The 13,232-nt window shown below is 41.5% G+C and overlaps 1 protein-coding gene across 1 annotated transcript in view; it reads left to right on the top strand.

The window, feature by feature from the left end:
* The window catches only part of STAC (SH3 and cysteine rich domain), a 118,378-nt gene that overhangs the window by 17,587 nt on the left and 87,559 nt on the right, over positions 1 to 13,232 (top strand). The gene's annotated exons all lie outside the window — the stretch shown is intronic.

The following is a 13,232-nucleotide window of genomic DNA, read 5'->3' as shown; positions in this document are numbered from 1 at the left end:
CATCTAGCTCACTGAACCAGATATAGGAGCTTTTGTGGAAAAATCATTCAAACCATCAGCATAAGGCTCAGCAGCAGTAAAGAGGCAAACCAGATGCAGGGTTGTATTAGCTATGCAGTAGATATAATACTAAAAAGGTGACACATTTGCTCTATAAATAAGCACTAGACTTCCTCCTCTCCCCTCCCCTCCCCTCCCCTCCCCATCCCACCGCACCCCAAAACTCTTTGCCCAGTATTGGCCACTGTATGTCAGAAAGATATTACTCTCAAGAGGGTAGGGCATAAGCAGCAAATATGACATCAAATTGAAGAATTTTAGTTATGAAGGAAGGATAAAGGAGCAAAAAAAGCTGAGATTTGGAGATCACCTAAAAGACATTTCTTAAAATGGATAAAAAGGATAAAAGGATAAAAAGGATAAAAAAAATTGAGAGAGATATTGATAAGAGCTTAAAACATAGTGATGAAGACAAGCTGCAGTACTTGGATGTGCAATTTCAGTTTTATGGGATAGAATAAGTGTAGCTTGGGGAATATAGAGGAGTATACTGAGGTCTGGTGGATAATTCAGCCATAAAATTCAGATCCAGGCTCAGTTTCCAAACTTCTGCATAGCATGGGGTTTCCAAGATTTTGGTTCAGGTCCACCTCTAGCGAAGTTTAATGCACCGCAAGTAAATAGGAAACCTAGATAGAACTAATGCACATAAAAACAAGTGACTGTGAGAGGCAAAAGAAGCAGGAAGTACAGACAAATGCAAGATAAACCTGTATTTGGTGCTGAAGAAGCAGAGGATTTACAGAGATGGTGAAAAATCAAGAAGCTGGAATTAAGATTATCCAGATAAGGGAAAGTACAGGGAGCCAGCTGTCCTTTTCCTGGTGCAAAATCTTATTTTTATGAACAATGCAAGATACTAAAATGTTTTTTTTTTCACTCTAGGATTTATATTTTTCTTAAAGTCCTTACTCAGGCATAATTCCCACTGAAGTTAGTGGGAGTAAGCCATGAGCAAAGGTCTCAGGATTTGGCCTAGTGACAATGTTGTTGCAGAACTGAGCAGTTATGTTTTTATTTGAAGCAATTTTAACAGGCAAGTTCTTAACCCCTTAAAAAGTGGAAACACTGATAGCATATTAACTGTAACAACTCCCAGGGATTTCTGGACCTTTCTTTTTTTGTTCTAAGACAGTACAAATGAGATTATATGTGGGATCTGGTGCTGATGTTATGTATATCAGCCTCTATGCCAAATAAGTTTTCATACTTGATTCAACAGGCTGACTTTGAATATTATAAAATGGCTAAGATTAAAAAACAAAACAAAAAAAAACAACCTCATGAGCAAAACAAAATCCACTGGACATTTTCAGATGTAGCTGGGCCAGAGCTCTTTAGCTGATGGCTGTCATGAAGCACAGGTATATCTGGGGCTTATGTTTAATTACTTATTTTGAAGTTACAATGGGCAAAGTACACCTGAGGTGGAAATTAATGTCACACAAATCATCAGTATACAGATATTATGTAGGGTCAAAGGCTTGGCATCTTAGAACCTTGACTCCAGTAGGATTACTCGGAAGAGTAAGGTGAGCAAAATGTAGTGCCTATTTTTTGGGGGTTTTTTTATAACATTCTCAATGGCCAGACCCTCAGCTAGTGTAAATCAACATAGTGCTGTTGACTTCAGTATATCTGTATGGATTTACACCAGCCTGGAATCTGGCCCTTTATTCTCAAAAAGAAAAGAAAAAACCCACCTTGTACCAGTACCTATACCGTAATAATTATTAATTGTTAAATAACTGTCAAGGTTTCTACTATTGGGAAATCACTGTACCGTATAGAAAAGAGAAATCCAAGCGGGGCAGTGAAATAATGAATTCCCAGACGAGACCTTAAAGATAACAGTTCAACTTTAGGGCATATTGAGAAGCAAAAGACATACTAATCATGTGCATCGTCCTAATGAGGGCAAAGACTGGCTGCTTAGCAACCAGATGACTGAGGTAAAACCCAAAGTACCAAACCAGAAGGTGTAAACAAATATATATATATTTTAAACAAAGTTGCAGGAATGTTTGGAAAAAATGAGAAAGTTACTATCAACCTTCTGTTACTTAACATGTCAGCTTTCATATTAGATTTCTGGGCAAAAAGAAAAGTCAGCTGACCCACAGTGACAGCAAAATGAGTCGTCATGGGTTTTTTTTAGTTTGTTCCAGTATAGAGCATCTTTTACAAGCTAAATTGCAGAAGATGTGCTGCAACTGTTGCCACGTGTGTTAAACAAGACATTCAACAGACTACAAGATTTACAGTCTCCTTCCCTGTTCTTGAGGCCAGCAGCTCTTTTCATTAGGTGATGCATGAAAAGTGGCAGAAGAGGGTGATGCATTTATGAGCCCTGTTGTAAAACAAACAACATGCTTTTGTCATGGAGGTTCTGTGCTGTGTTGTGACTTATACACGTGTTTATAAAGGAAGAAGAACTGACAGTCACTGGGCAGAGTGCTATGAGCTCAGCAGATGTTATTTACTTTCAGACTTTTAACGTCATTTTCATTATTTGGATGGCAAGCTATAGAATAAAACAGATGAATTCTTTTCTGACAGATGATCTGATGAGCGACTATGTTGAAATGTTGCACGCCAGGGCTTTAGAAGGACTATTGAAAGAAGGGTTGGTTTACGCTTACAGAGCTGCACTGTTGCAGCAGCTCCACTGCAGCACTTAGTGAAGACACCAGCCATTGGAGATGTTTGCTGCTAGCAGCCGCAGATCAGCTACATACCACTGTAGGCAGTCTCATCATACCATTCCCTCTATAGACGTATCAAGCTCAGTCTTGAAACCAGTTAGGTTTTTTGACCCCACTGCTCCCCTTGGAAGGCAGTTCCTCGGATGGTTAGAAACTGTCATTCATCTGATTTCAAACCTAAATGTGTTGATGGCCAGTTTATATCAATGTAGTTGTAGTTTGGGTATATCATGCTTCCATTCTATATGGGATGGTCTCTCCAGCTAGGTTTCATCTCCTGTGATGCGCCATGGCCCTGTGACTGTTCTGATGCATTGCCTCCTCTCGCCAAGACGGGAGATCATGTAGTGCATCATGGGACATGTCCAACCAGGGAGTTCAGCCTATATGAGAGAATGAGAACAGGAGGCATCTGAGCTACAGCTTCCATGAGGCACTTTAGTGGCATTTCAAAATATTTTAAATGATGTTTTCCAATTTTTCACTGAAAATTTGAAATTTTCCATGGAAAAAAAAGTCCTATTTTTTTGACTAGCTCTAATCACAAGGCTGTTCAGTTGTCTACATACATGCTGATTTTTTTTTCTTACAAGCTCTCATTGGGTACATGTCCACATCACAGTAACCACCACCACAATTATTAGCACCCTTGTTCTCAACTGCAGCAAAGGCCAAGGATTGAATGGGCATGAAGAATGAACTATCCTTTTACTCTAAAGACAAGATTTGAGGCATACTGGTACAGGAGTGTGAGAAATGCTTGTACTGTCAATTTCTGTGATGAATTTGTTCCCAGAATAGACAAAAGATTTAATCCCCAGGACTATCAAGCTGACATCTTTCACTGGCACTAAATTCTCATGCTCAAACCCCCTCTTTGTATTTTCATATACATTGGCACATCCTTGTTCTTTTTAAGATCAGAAACTGAAGTGCCCCAATGCCTCCAGCCCAAATGGAGCAAGAAATACTAAGGAACATGAGATTTCCAGCCTAGTTATGCTGAGCTATCAAGAGGTTCGTGTGGTACGTCAAGGTTTGGATGAGCAGACAAACCGTTTGGATACCTATCGAGATTTGGTTTGGATACTTTGGTTTGGATATTTTGATCAGATATGCACATCTCTTGATCAAACCTGGAACGGGGCTAAGCATTGTAGCTCACATTGACTTCAGTGGGAGTGATGAGTGTTCAACATCTATTAGGATTCGTCGTGTGACAGAAAACTGCTAGCCAACCCTCTGTCACTCCAGCTCCAATTAAGGGAGGTGAATTGGAGCTGGGTAGATCACCTGGCCCAATTGGGGAAGCTGGAACAGCTGCTGCCTCATCAGGCTGGGGCTGGATAAGAGCCCCAGGGGAAGGAAGCCAGAGGAGGAGCTGGAAAGAGGGAAGCTGCACAAGAGGAAAGGCAGTGAGGGGAAGCAGAGAGAGAGAGAGCTTGCCCACCCTTGACTGCCAGTGGACTGTAAGAAGGGGACTATGTGTATGGTGGAAAGGTGGTGGGACAGAGCACAGCCTGTAAATAAAAGCACCAGGTGAGCACTGCACCAAAAGGTGTTTGTGTGACTTTTTCAGCCCAGCAGGGCAGGAGCCAGGAGGACCCTGCAGGGACCTGTTACATGGCCCTCTGAGTTCCTTAGGCTTTTCCACTATGGCTATTTGTATTACAGTAATATCCAGATCAGGCCTCCATTGTGTTGGGCACTGGTCAAAGACAAAATAAAAGATAAGCCCTGCCCCCAAAGAGTTTACACAATTCAAAAGCCATGTCAAACACAAAGTCAGGAGAGAGCGGAGGCTAACAGTGACAGTAACATGAACACAGAGCTTTATGTAATAGCGAAAGGTACAATTTGGAGGCTTTGTAGTCATCTGTTCTTTGTTAAATCAGATAACTGAACAAGAGATGTAAATGAATCGCTAACAGGCCACCTTGCCTGGCCATTATCATTAGACATGGTGTATAAGGTTTTGCCTTTGGCTAGTTCAATACAGTATCCAGGCAGGCAGTTTGATGACTTTCTTAAACAAAAATAAATGTATTAGTTATAATGTTGTCTATCTAATCTGCTGGGAAACCATACAAATATAATCCATAACGGATTCTATAGGGATGGTTACTCCCTTTGACTGTGATGGAGGATAAGGATGTGTTTTTCCAAGGCTGGATATTCAACTCTTGAACAAATGCATTGGGCCATATCTCAGCTGCTGTAAATTGGCATCAGTTGAAGCCAGTTGAGCTACACCACTTTATATCAGTCAAGTATCTGGCCTATTTATATCTATGGTGTGTACATGTTGAAAATAAATCTGTTTTGCTCACAGGTTTAACCTGGAGTTTTTGCACACACAAAAATAACTAACTTGAATTTTTAAAATATCTTTTTATCTGGCCAATGGTCTAGACTGTGTCCCATGAAACTGTCAGAGAGCTGTAATATTACTGAAAGGAGATGTAGGTTTTGAGATAGTTTTAATCATGAATTTGCCTATTAAAATCTTGATGCAATGCCTTTTTAAATCAAAGCCAGAAAAATAATGTATCCAGGCTTAAGAAATCAGTTGTCTTTGAATTTTTTTTCAATTTTCAAATTGTTCAATTTGAACAAGATAAACATGTTTGATGCTTATGTCCCATAAGCACTTCACTGACATCGTGGACCAGAGCCTCACCCACTGTAGATCAGCATACCTCTGTTGAAACAAATTCACCTAGGCTAATCAGTACTAGCTGAGAATCTGGCCCTATATATAACATGCAGTTCTTCAACCAATCTTGTTAACATCAACATACTCTAATGTAGGTTAAAATACATCCCAGAAGATGATGATGGAAATTGAATGCTTCTTGGCCTAGAACACAAAGTGTACTCGGTAGAAGATTATCTGTTTGTCAACCATTTGTTCTTCCCCTTATTTGACATGCTTTTGGTCACAGTCCTCATGGTAGCAGATAATGCACCTGATGTGTTGTTTGGTGAGTCTGGAGAATGCTCCCTGAACCTGGTGCAATGAAGTCCTTCCCTTGCCACAATACAAGAGTCTAATGCTTTTAAATCTGACTCTGAAAAGCTGGAGGGAAAAAATGGTTCTGTCAGGAAGGGCTGGGGGTGGGGGGGTTTACCTGGCAGCAGTTGGTGGTCTGTCAGTGCCACATTTTTATTCTCTGTGTTACCAGTGAACAGAGTTAAGCAAAACTGGTGCATTTTTGTAAAATTTGCAGCTGAAGAAATGTGTGGGTGAGTAAGTCCAATTTCCTCAATATCCCTCATTATTTATAATTCCCATCATGCTATCGTAGCACCTGACTAGGGAAAGGGAGCGTGCTTACTTTTTCTTGTTGGTTTATTTTTGGCAGTGTAGTGGGAGAGGAGGTGACTAGAGCTAAGGCTAAACTATTTGGCCTTGGAGTCATGCCGTGAATTCACGCACCGCCCTTTTGCAGTGGCACAAGCCCTTTACTGGCCTCCCTCACAGGGAGGTGCAGAGCCAGCCTCCAAAACTGACAGTGGGGGTGGTTGGATAGAGGATGGAGCTAGACAGGCTGGGAAATGTACTGGGCTGCCCTGTCTCTTGGGCAACCTCCACAAATGCTGCTCCAGATTGCAAAGCAGAACTTCCAGGAGAGGACAGCCTCGGTATCCCTGCCTGTCCTTGTGACCCAGGGACCTCTTGGTGACAACTGGCAGAGGGCACAGGGATACATAAGGGTTACATAAGGGTTACAGGGATCCCCCTAGGTCTGGCATCTACATACTAGTTCACCAAAGGGTGTCATGTAAGGTCTCTGATGAAAGCCTGTGTCACACAGGTCATCTTATGCATTGTGAAATGTACGTACGGATAATATGTAAGGAGTTATATGTACTTAAGGGGTTGGTCTTGGTCACAAGGGTTGGTCATAAGAAAAGGTGAGAAACTGGTTAGACTCAGGCAAGAGATTTTGATCTACCTGTTTACATGTCAGTTCAGCACTCTGTGTGGTTCACAATGGGCGTCCATTTACAGTCTGAGCAAAATGCTAGTGGAGTAATTGCAAAGTCTCCAGGGAGAACACTAGACAGGAAAGCACAATCAGCAGGGATTAGCCTGTTTACAAGTGCAAGCCAAGGATTTTTAGAATATACCTGTAGGGACAGAGGAAAACTCTGGGTCTTTCCACTGAGGAGGCAAGAGAACAGCATGCTTGTTTCATGAACAGAAGATCCCAACCAAGCCTGGCTGTAATATGCTGGCATTTTGGGGGAGCTTTTTGCTCTTATGACATGACAGTGTCTTATTCGTTAAGTTTAGCCTTCAGTATGTCTGTTATGGTTTTTCTGAATGTAACCTGTTGTTTCCAGTACTTCTGTTTGCTATCATGTTAATCTCTGTTCTTTGTTAAATAAATGTATAGTTGGTTTCCCTGTAAACAAATCTAAGTGCTGTGTGTTAAGCGGAGCTGTGTTCTGTGGTGTAACCAATAAGCTGCATTGAACGGTTCCTTTGGGAATGCAATATCTGGGAATTCTGTGAGTGGCCTGTGGAACAGGAGCTGGGCACTCCAAGGTGACACTTGTAGGATTCAGAGGTTGGCATGTGTCTATCATTAACCTGTAAAGAAAGAGCGGGGCCTGCAAGGCAGGCTTGTGTTGCCAGAGGTTTGTGGCTAGTAACGGACCCACAGCAGACACAGACAAGAGTTCCTCACACTAAGGGTAGGTGGTAGCCATGTGCCTCAGAACCCCTGGGCACCCCCCCCCCAGGAAGCATTACAGTCCTCCCACAGGGAGAACTCTCCCTCTGGCCCCAGAGAGAGGAGTGCAATCTGCTGCCATTGCTGGTGGAGAGCAGAAGACAAGGGGCAATCTGATAGGGAATAAAGTAAACTCCGTGGGGAAGGGAGGGTGAATGAAATGTAGAGCAGGACCTTGACAGTGAGCCCAAGAAGCTTAAAACTGATGTGGTGGAGGCAGAGAAGCCACCCGAGGGATTCAGAGTGGGGTTACGTGATCAGTTAAGTGAGCATGGGATACATTTTGAAGTGGACAGAACAGGGTGATGTGGGTGGTACTAGAGAGGTGGAGGAGGAGGTGGTGGTTACAACAAGCAAGACAGAAGATAAAAACCTGGATGGACAAAATTGTTTTAGTTGCATGAAACCAGAATTAAAAAGGAATCAAAATCTCTTGGCTCCTTCCACTTTCCATGTGTATCTTAAACCAGAGAAGTAACGAACAGTTGGCCGCTCGTGTTTCTAAGACAAAACTCATCCCTGGTACAGGTGGGCACAACTCGCATTGAAACCAGTGGGAATTGCACATATACCTATCAGGGCACAATTTCACTCAAGGGGGTTTTGCTATCGCTTATTTCTCTATTGTTTGAGAGCAGCCAACTTTAGGGCCCCAGAGTTAGAGCAGAGTATGCATGTCCAAGTGGAACCACATGCTTACAATGATGCCACTAATTCTAATAAAAACAAGGAGTCTGGTAGCACCTTAAGGACTAACAGATTTATTTGGGCATAAGCTTTCGAGGATAAAAAACCACTTCTTCAGATATATGGAGTGAAAAGTACAGATGCAGGCATTATATAATGACACATGAAGAGAAGGGAATTACCTCACAAGTGGAGAACTGGTGTTGACAGGACTAATTCAATCAGGGTGGATGTAGTCCACTCCCAATAATTGATGAGGAGGTGTCAATTCCAGGAGAGGCAAAGCTGCTTTTGTAGTGAGCCAGCCATTGCCAGTCCTTATTCAAGCCCAAATTAATGGTGTTAAATTTGCAAATGAATTTTAGTTCTGCAGTTTCTCTTTGAAATCTGTTTCTGAAGCTTTTTTTATGTTCGAGTATAGCTACTTTTAAATCTGTTATAGAATGTCCAGGAAGATTGAAGTGTTCTCTTACTGGCTTTTGTATGTTACCATTCCTGATGTCTGATTTGTGTCCATTTATTCTTTTACGTAGGGACTGTCCGGTTTGGCCAATGTACGTGGCAGAGGGGCATTGCTGGCACATGATGGCATATATAACATTAGTAGATGTGCAGGTGAATGAGCCCCTGATGGTGTGACTGATGTGGTTGGGTCCTCCAATGGTGTCACTAAAATGGGGAGAGAGTAGGCAACGAGATTTGCTACAGGGATTAGTTCCTGGGTTAGTGTTTCTGTAGTGTGGCGTGTAGTTGCTGGTAAGTATTTGCTTCAGGTTGGGGGGTTATCTGTAAACGAGGACTGGTCTGCCTCCCAAGGTCTGTGAGAGTGAGCACATTATCAACGATCTACAACCTAACCTGGAAAACGATCCCTCACTCTCCCAGACCTTGGGAGGCATCAGGACACACACAGTAAAGCCATAGGAAATAAGGAACAGAGGAAACAATGTGAGACTATTATTTCTGTGAAGCTACTAGAATCTTTGGGGTTGGAATACTCAGTGATACAGTAGGGGAGGAAGAGATTGTGGTATAAGATACCCAGGAAAAGGTTAATCAGCTCTTAGAAGTTGCTATTGCAGTTATCTGTGTCCTGCCTTCAGGGTACAATGTGTGCAGTCAGAATTTGCTTGGATGATATAATGCTTTTAACTAGGGATTGGCAAACTTTTGTGCCTAATTTCAAAGGCACAGAAACATGCTGGGTTTCAAATCAGACAGTGAACTCAAGCCTTCTATGGTTCATCTGTGTGATTTTTATTGTAAGTCTTGCAATATTTTGTTGGGGGGGGGGAGTCTTAAACCCCCAGTTTCTGAACTCATGAGTATCTCAGCTTACTTTTATTTTATTTATAAGTGAAAGTTTCTAGCTCTTATGCTTGCAGAAAAAAAAGTAACCCTAAAGCCTAAAACCAGAAAAGTATCCCACATGTATTGGCTTAAGAATCATGAGATGTCTTTAAGTAATCTAATGGGGAGTGAGGGGTTTCAGGCCTTGACTCATTATTTTCGAATTGTGGGGGTTGGTAATCCTAGAAGTTTGGGTTGCTGCTGTCTTCAGCAGCTAGGATCAAGATCTAGGTGTAAACTTTGTTTGTAGCTCAAAGTTCTCTGGAATTCAGATCTGGGGTTTTGTTGTGGCCTTGTCTCTAGAGAGAGATTAAAAATCTTGAAACTGTGTACGTTTTTTGCTCTGATGAGCTAAAATGTTCAGTCTGATTCTGATCTCACTTACACCAGCGAAAGATCATATTAGCTCCAGTAAGTCAGTAGCCTCACAGTAGCATTAAATTTGTCTAAAAGAGATAAAAATCAGGCAAATCGTGTATGTGACTGTTTCATGACATGCCTTTGAAGATCTCTTTCAGTGTTCAACAAAATGAATTAGCTTAAACAGAAATCTTTGTTTAAAGAATCAGTGTTGGTTTGACTGCAGCATAATCATGTATGTGACTAATACTATATTTTACATCTTTTGCTATTTACATTTTCACAAAAGTCTTCAACTCTCCCCAGTTAGCTGGTTGCTTGCATCATCCTCCCTCTAGTAGATTAGGATAAATCAGAAGCAAAGATATGCATTCACATCCAATAGCACATTTTAGGATTCTCTAATGGGCCAATTTCTCCTCACAATGTAGTTACAGATAAATAGTTTCCATCAAACTTTCAAAACATGGGACCTAATTCTCCATTGCCTATGTGTAACCCACACACCTCCTGGGTGCGGTGCTCTATCCCATGTAGTGGCACCAAGACCACTTAGAGAGAGATCAATGAGTCTTGTCTACAGCCTTAGCTAAGAGCCTGCCAATGACTGGGGTCTGTCAGTGTTACATATGCACCTTGTCCTGTCATTTATATCTGTGCATAGTGGGTAAAAAAAACACTGCCGTACCAGGATTTGCACTTAAATTGCACGTGTGTGTAATTAACTACACTAGGTGCAAAACCATAGAGAATCAGGTCTAGGGCTTCCAAATGTGTTCATTACTATCATATATAACCACTCAGGCTACAATTTTTGCACTTTTACTTGCATATAAGGTGACCGGATTTACATGTGTACAACTCGTCTGTTTCATCAAGTGCAATTTCAAATGCAATCTGACTGTGCAAATTCTATCATTTTGGTAACACTGTGCACAAATTGGTAACAGTGTGCACAAGAGAATTTGCATGCATAAATTTGCACACACAAGTGGCATTCAGGTTGTGGCTTTTTTGAAAACTTTGAGCCTCTCTGTCTAGGTTTCAGTGGAGCTCTTCTCTGGCAAACGACACTGAGTAAATAATATTCAATGAATCTTAATCTGTCGAACTAGGCAGGGTTTTTTGTGAGGGGGTTGTTTTGTTTTGTTTTTTGTGCTAAAACACTTTATAGTACAGTTTAGTCTTCTGCCCATGGCGGAAGTATAGTAATGTTTGAGATTTAATTAACTTCACGCGGCACTGCAGAAATGGGTAGCAAATCAATAATGAATGCCATTACAGTCACCTTATGCTGCTATGTGCAGGAGATCTATCTTTTTAATTGCTGATCTCATGTCTGTCACTGGGGATATGAAGTAACTTCAGTTGAGACTCTGTTAGTGGGGGCTAATGGCTTAATACCCAAGATGGGGAATATAAGCCATTTTGCTGGTGCTGTTGTACAGTGTTTCTCAGGCTGAGAAATTCCCAGTAGCTTCAGTGGATGTAGCCTTGGAAATCGGCAGCTACTTTGTCCTTGTGCTTGGTAGTTAACCATTTGATCTCTGTTTGGTAATGATTCTCCTGGAGAGTAATGGAAGTAAGTGAGTCTTTAGCAAACACGTTAGCATTTGCTTTGAACAGCTCCTCGGGGATCTTTCTGCATGCCAAAAAAGAAAATGTATCTGACAACTCACTTTAGGGGTTGTCACGATCTCTCCCAGGAAGGAATTATCGACATGGAGACTGACATCAAAGCACTTTTAGTGTGCAGTTGCAGAGTGAACAGCAGGCTAGTATGCTGTATGTTCCACCCGGGCTTGCCACACATGAAGCCTCCATGTAGAAGTCACTAGTGAGAAAAAGTTAATTACATTGAAGGGTGTAAAACAGGAGTACCGAGAATTTTACAACAGAGCAATCTGGACTACTGTTAACCTGGAGAGCTGAGCTAAGGCAGTGGAACCTCCTTGCATGTTCATTGGACCAATGGAATTGACTGTGGAGAAATATAGGAAAAGAGCCTGAGTATCCCTTGTGCCCGTTCCTATGGCTGCCTGGTATGGAGATGAGGCTATCTCCCATTCATAACAGGGGGACACACCATTTTATGAAGCCTCTGGCCACTAATATCTGCTACAGGCTTCATAATTAAAAAAAAATGGGAGCAGAGGTGGAAAGTGGTTATAACAGAGCTCCAAGTCTACTACATCAGGTCTCGTGCCAGGATTACAGACCTGTACCATGCACTTTCAGGAAAGTATGTAAGCTCATTCCCTTCCATTAATTTGAATTATCACTTCCAATTGCCATTGTTTCCAGTGTAAATAGTTTCTAGTCTAAACAAATGCTCCTAGTTAGCACAGACAGACTCTATGTGGCATGGAAAATTTCAAGAAAGAAAATAACGCCCAGCATTGCTGTAGTTGAAATAATACTGTGTGATAGGCAAAATGGACATGCTGTATGTCAGATAAATGAACATGAAAGGAGATGCAGCTTAGGTTTTCCCAGCATGCTTTTCTTTCCCCTGACTGTTTGCCCTCTTTAGACTTCAGAGCCTGTCAAATCTGCCAAGTTCTGTAACTCACACCATGATAGGTACCAGATCTCACCCACTGCCCTTCATAGCACTGCTAATTCTTTGGGGGAGCACTGACACAGTACCAGTGCCAGCCTGATTTACAGGAAAATAACACAGACATTTTGGTAAAACATATAGTGCTGTAACTCTTGATCTTTACTAATTTTTATTTTTAAAACCAGGATTTCTAGGACAAAACCCAGTAAATATTAAATATATCTGTTTCCACTGAATTGTAAAGGAAGATTTTTAAAAAATAAATAATCTACCTCACTGAATTCATTCCTCTTCCAGCATCTTTTAGCAGCTGTTCTTGAAATAGCCTTACCTGCCACTCAAGGACTGTATGCCATAGGTGTATGGCACTTTAATTTCTGTAAGGCTTGAATACACAGGAACATATATTCTCCCCAGGATGTATGTGTATAACACTCTGTAATGACTTTGTTGTTGTACCTATTAAGAAGGCAGCAATAGAGTTGTTTGTTAGAGCCTACAGGAGTAATGAGTTTTCTCCTTGCAAGCTCTTGTCTTAACTCTCAAATTGCTAGTTGGATTTTGGAGTGGATTATGTAGCTCACTGGAGTGGAGTCATTACATTGCAGTCCCATCACTGGGATAATCCATTCCCAACATACTGTTAATATCAGTGGGAATTTACATGTATGCACAAAGTTGACAATACACCTCACAACATGACCCTGACTTGCTGTGTGTTTAAAAAGAAAAAAAGTGACCAACTCTTCTGCTATTGCATTGCAG

Source organism: Dermochelys coriacea, chromosome 2 (assembly GCF_009764565.3).
Source record: "Dermochelys coriacea isolate rDerCor1 chromosome 2, rDerCor1.pri.v4, whole genome shotgun sequence".
Taxonomy (NCBI): domain Eukaryota; kingdom Metazoa; phylum Chordata; order Testudines; family Dermochelyidae; genus Dermochelys; species Dermochelys coriacea.
The sequence above is the reverse complement of the archived record's forward strand: the minus strand, read 5'-3'. Positions and strand labels throughout refer to the sequence as shown.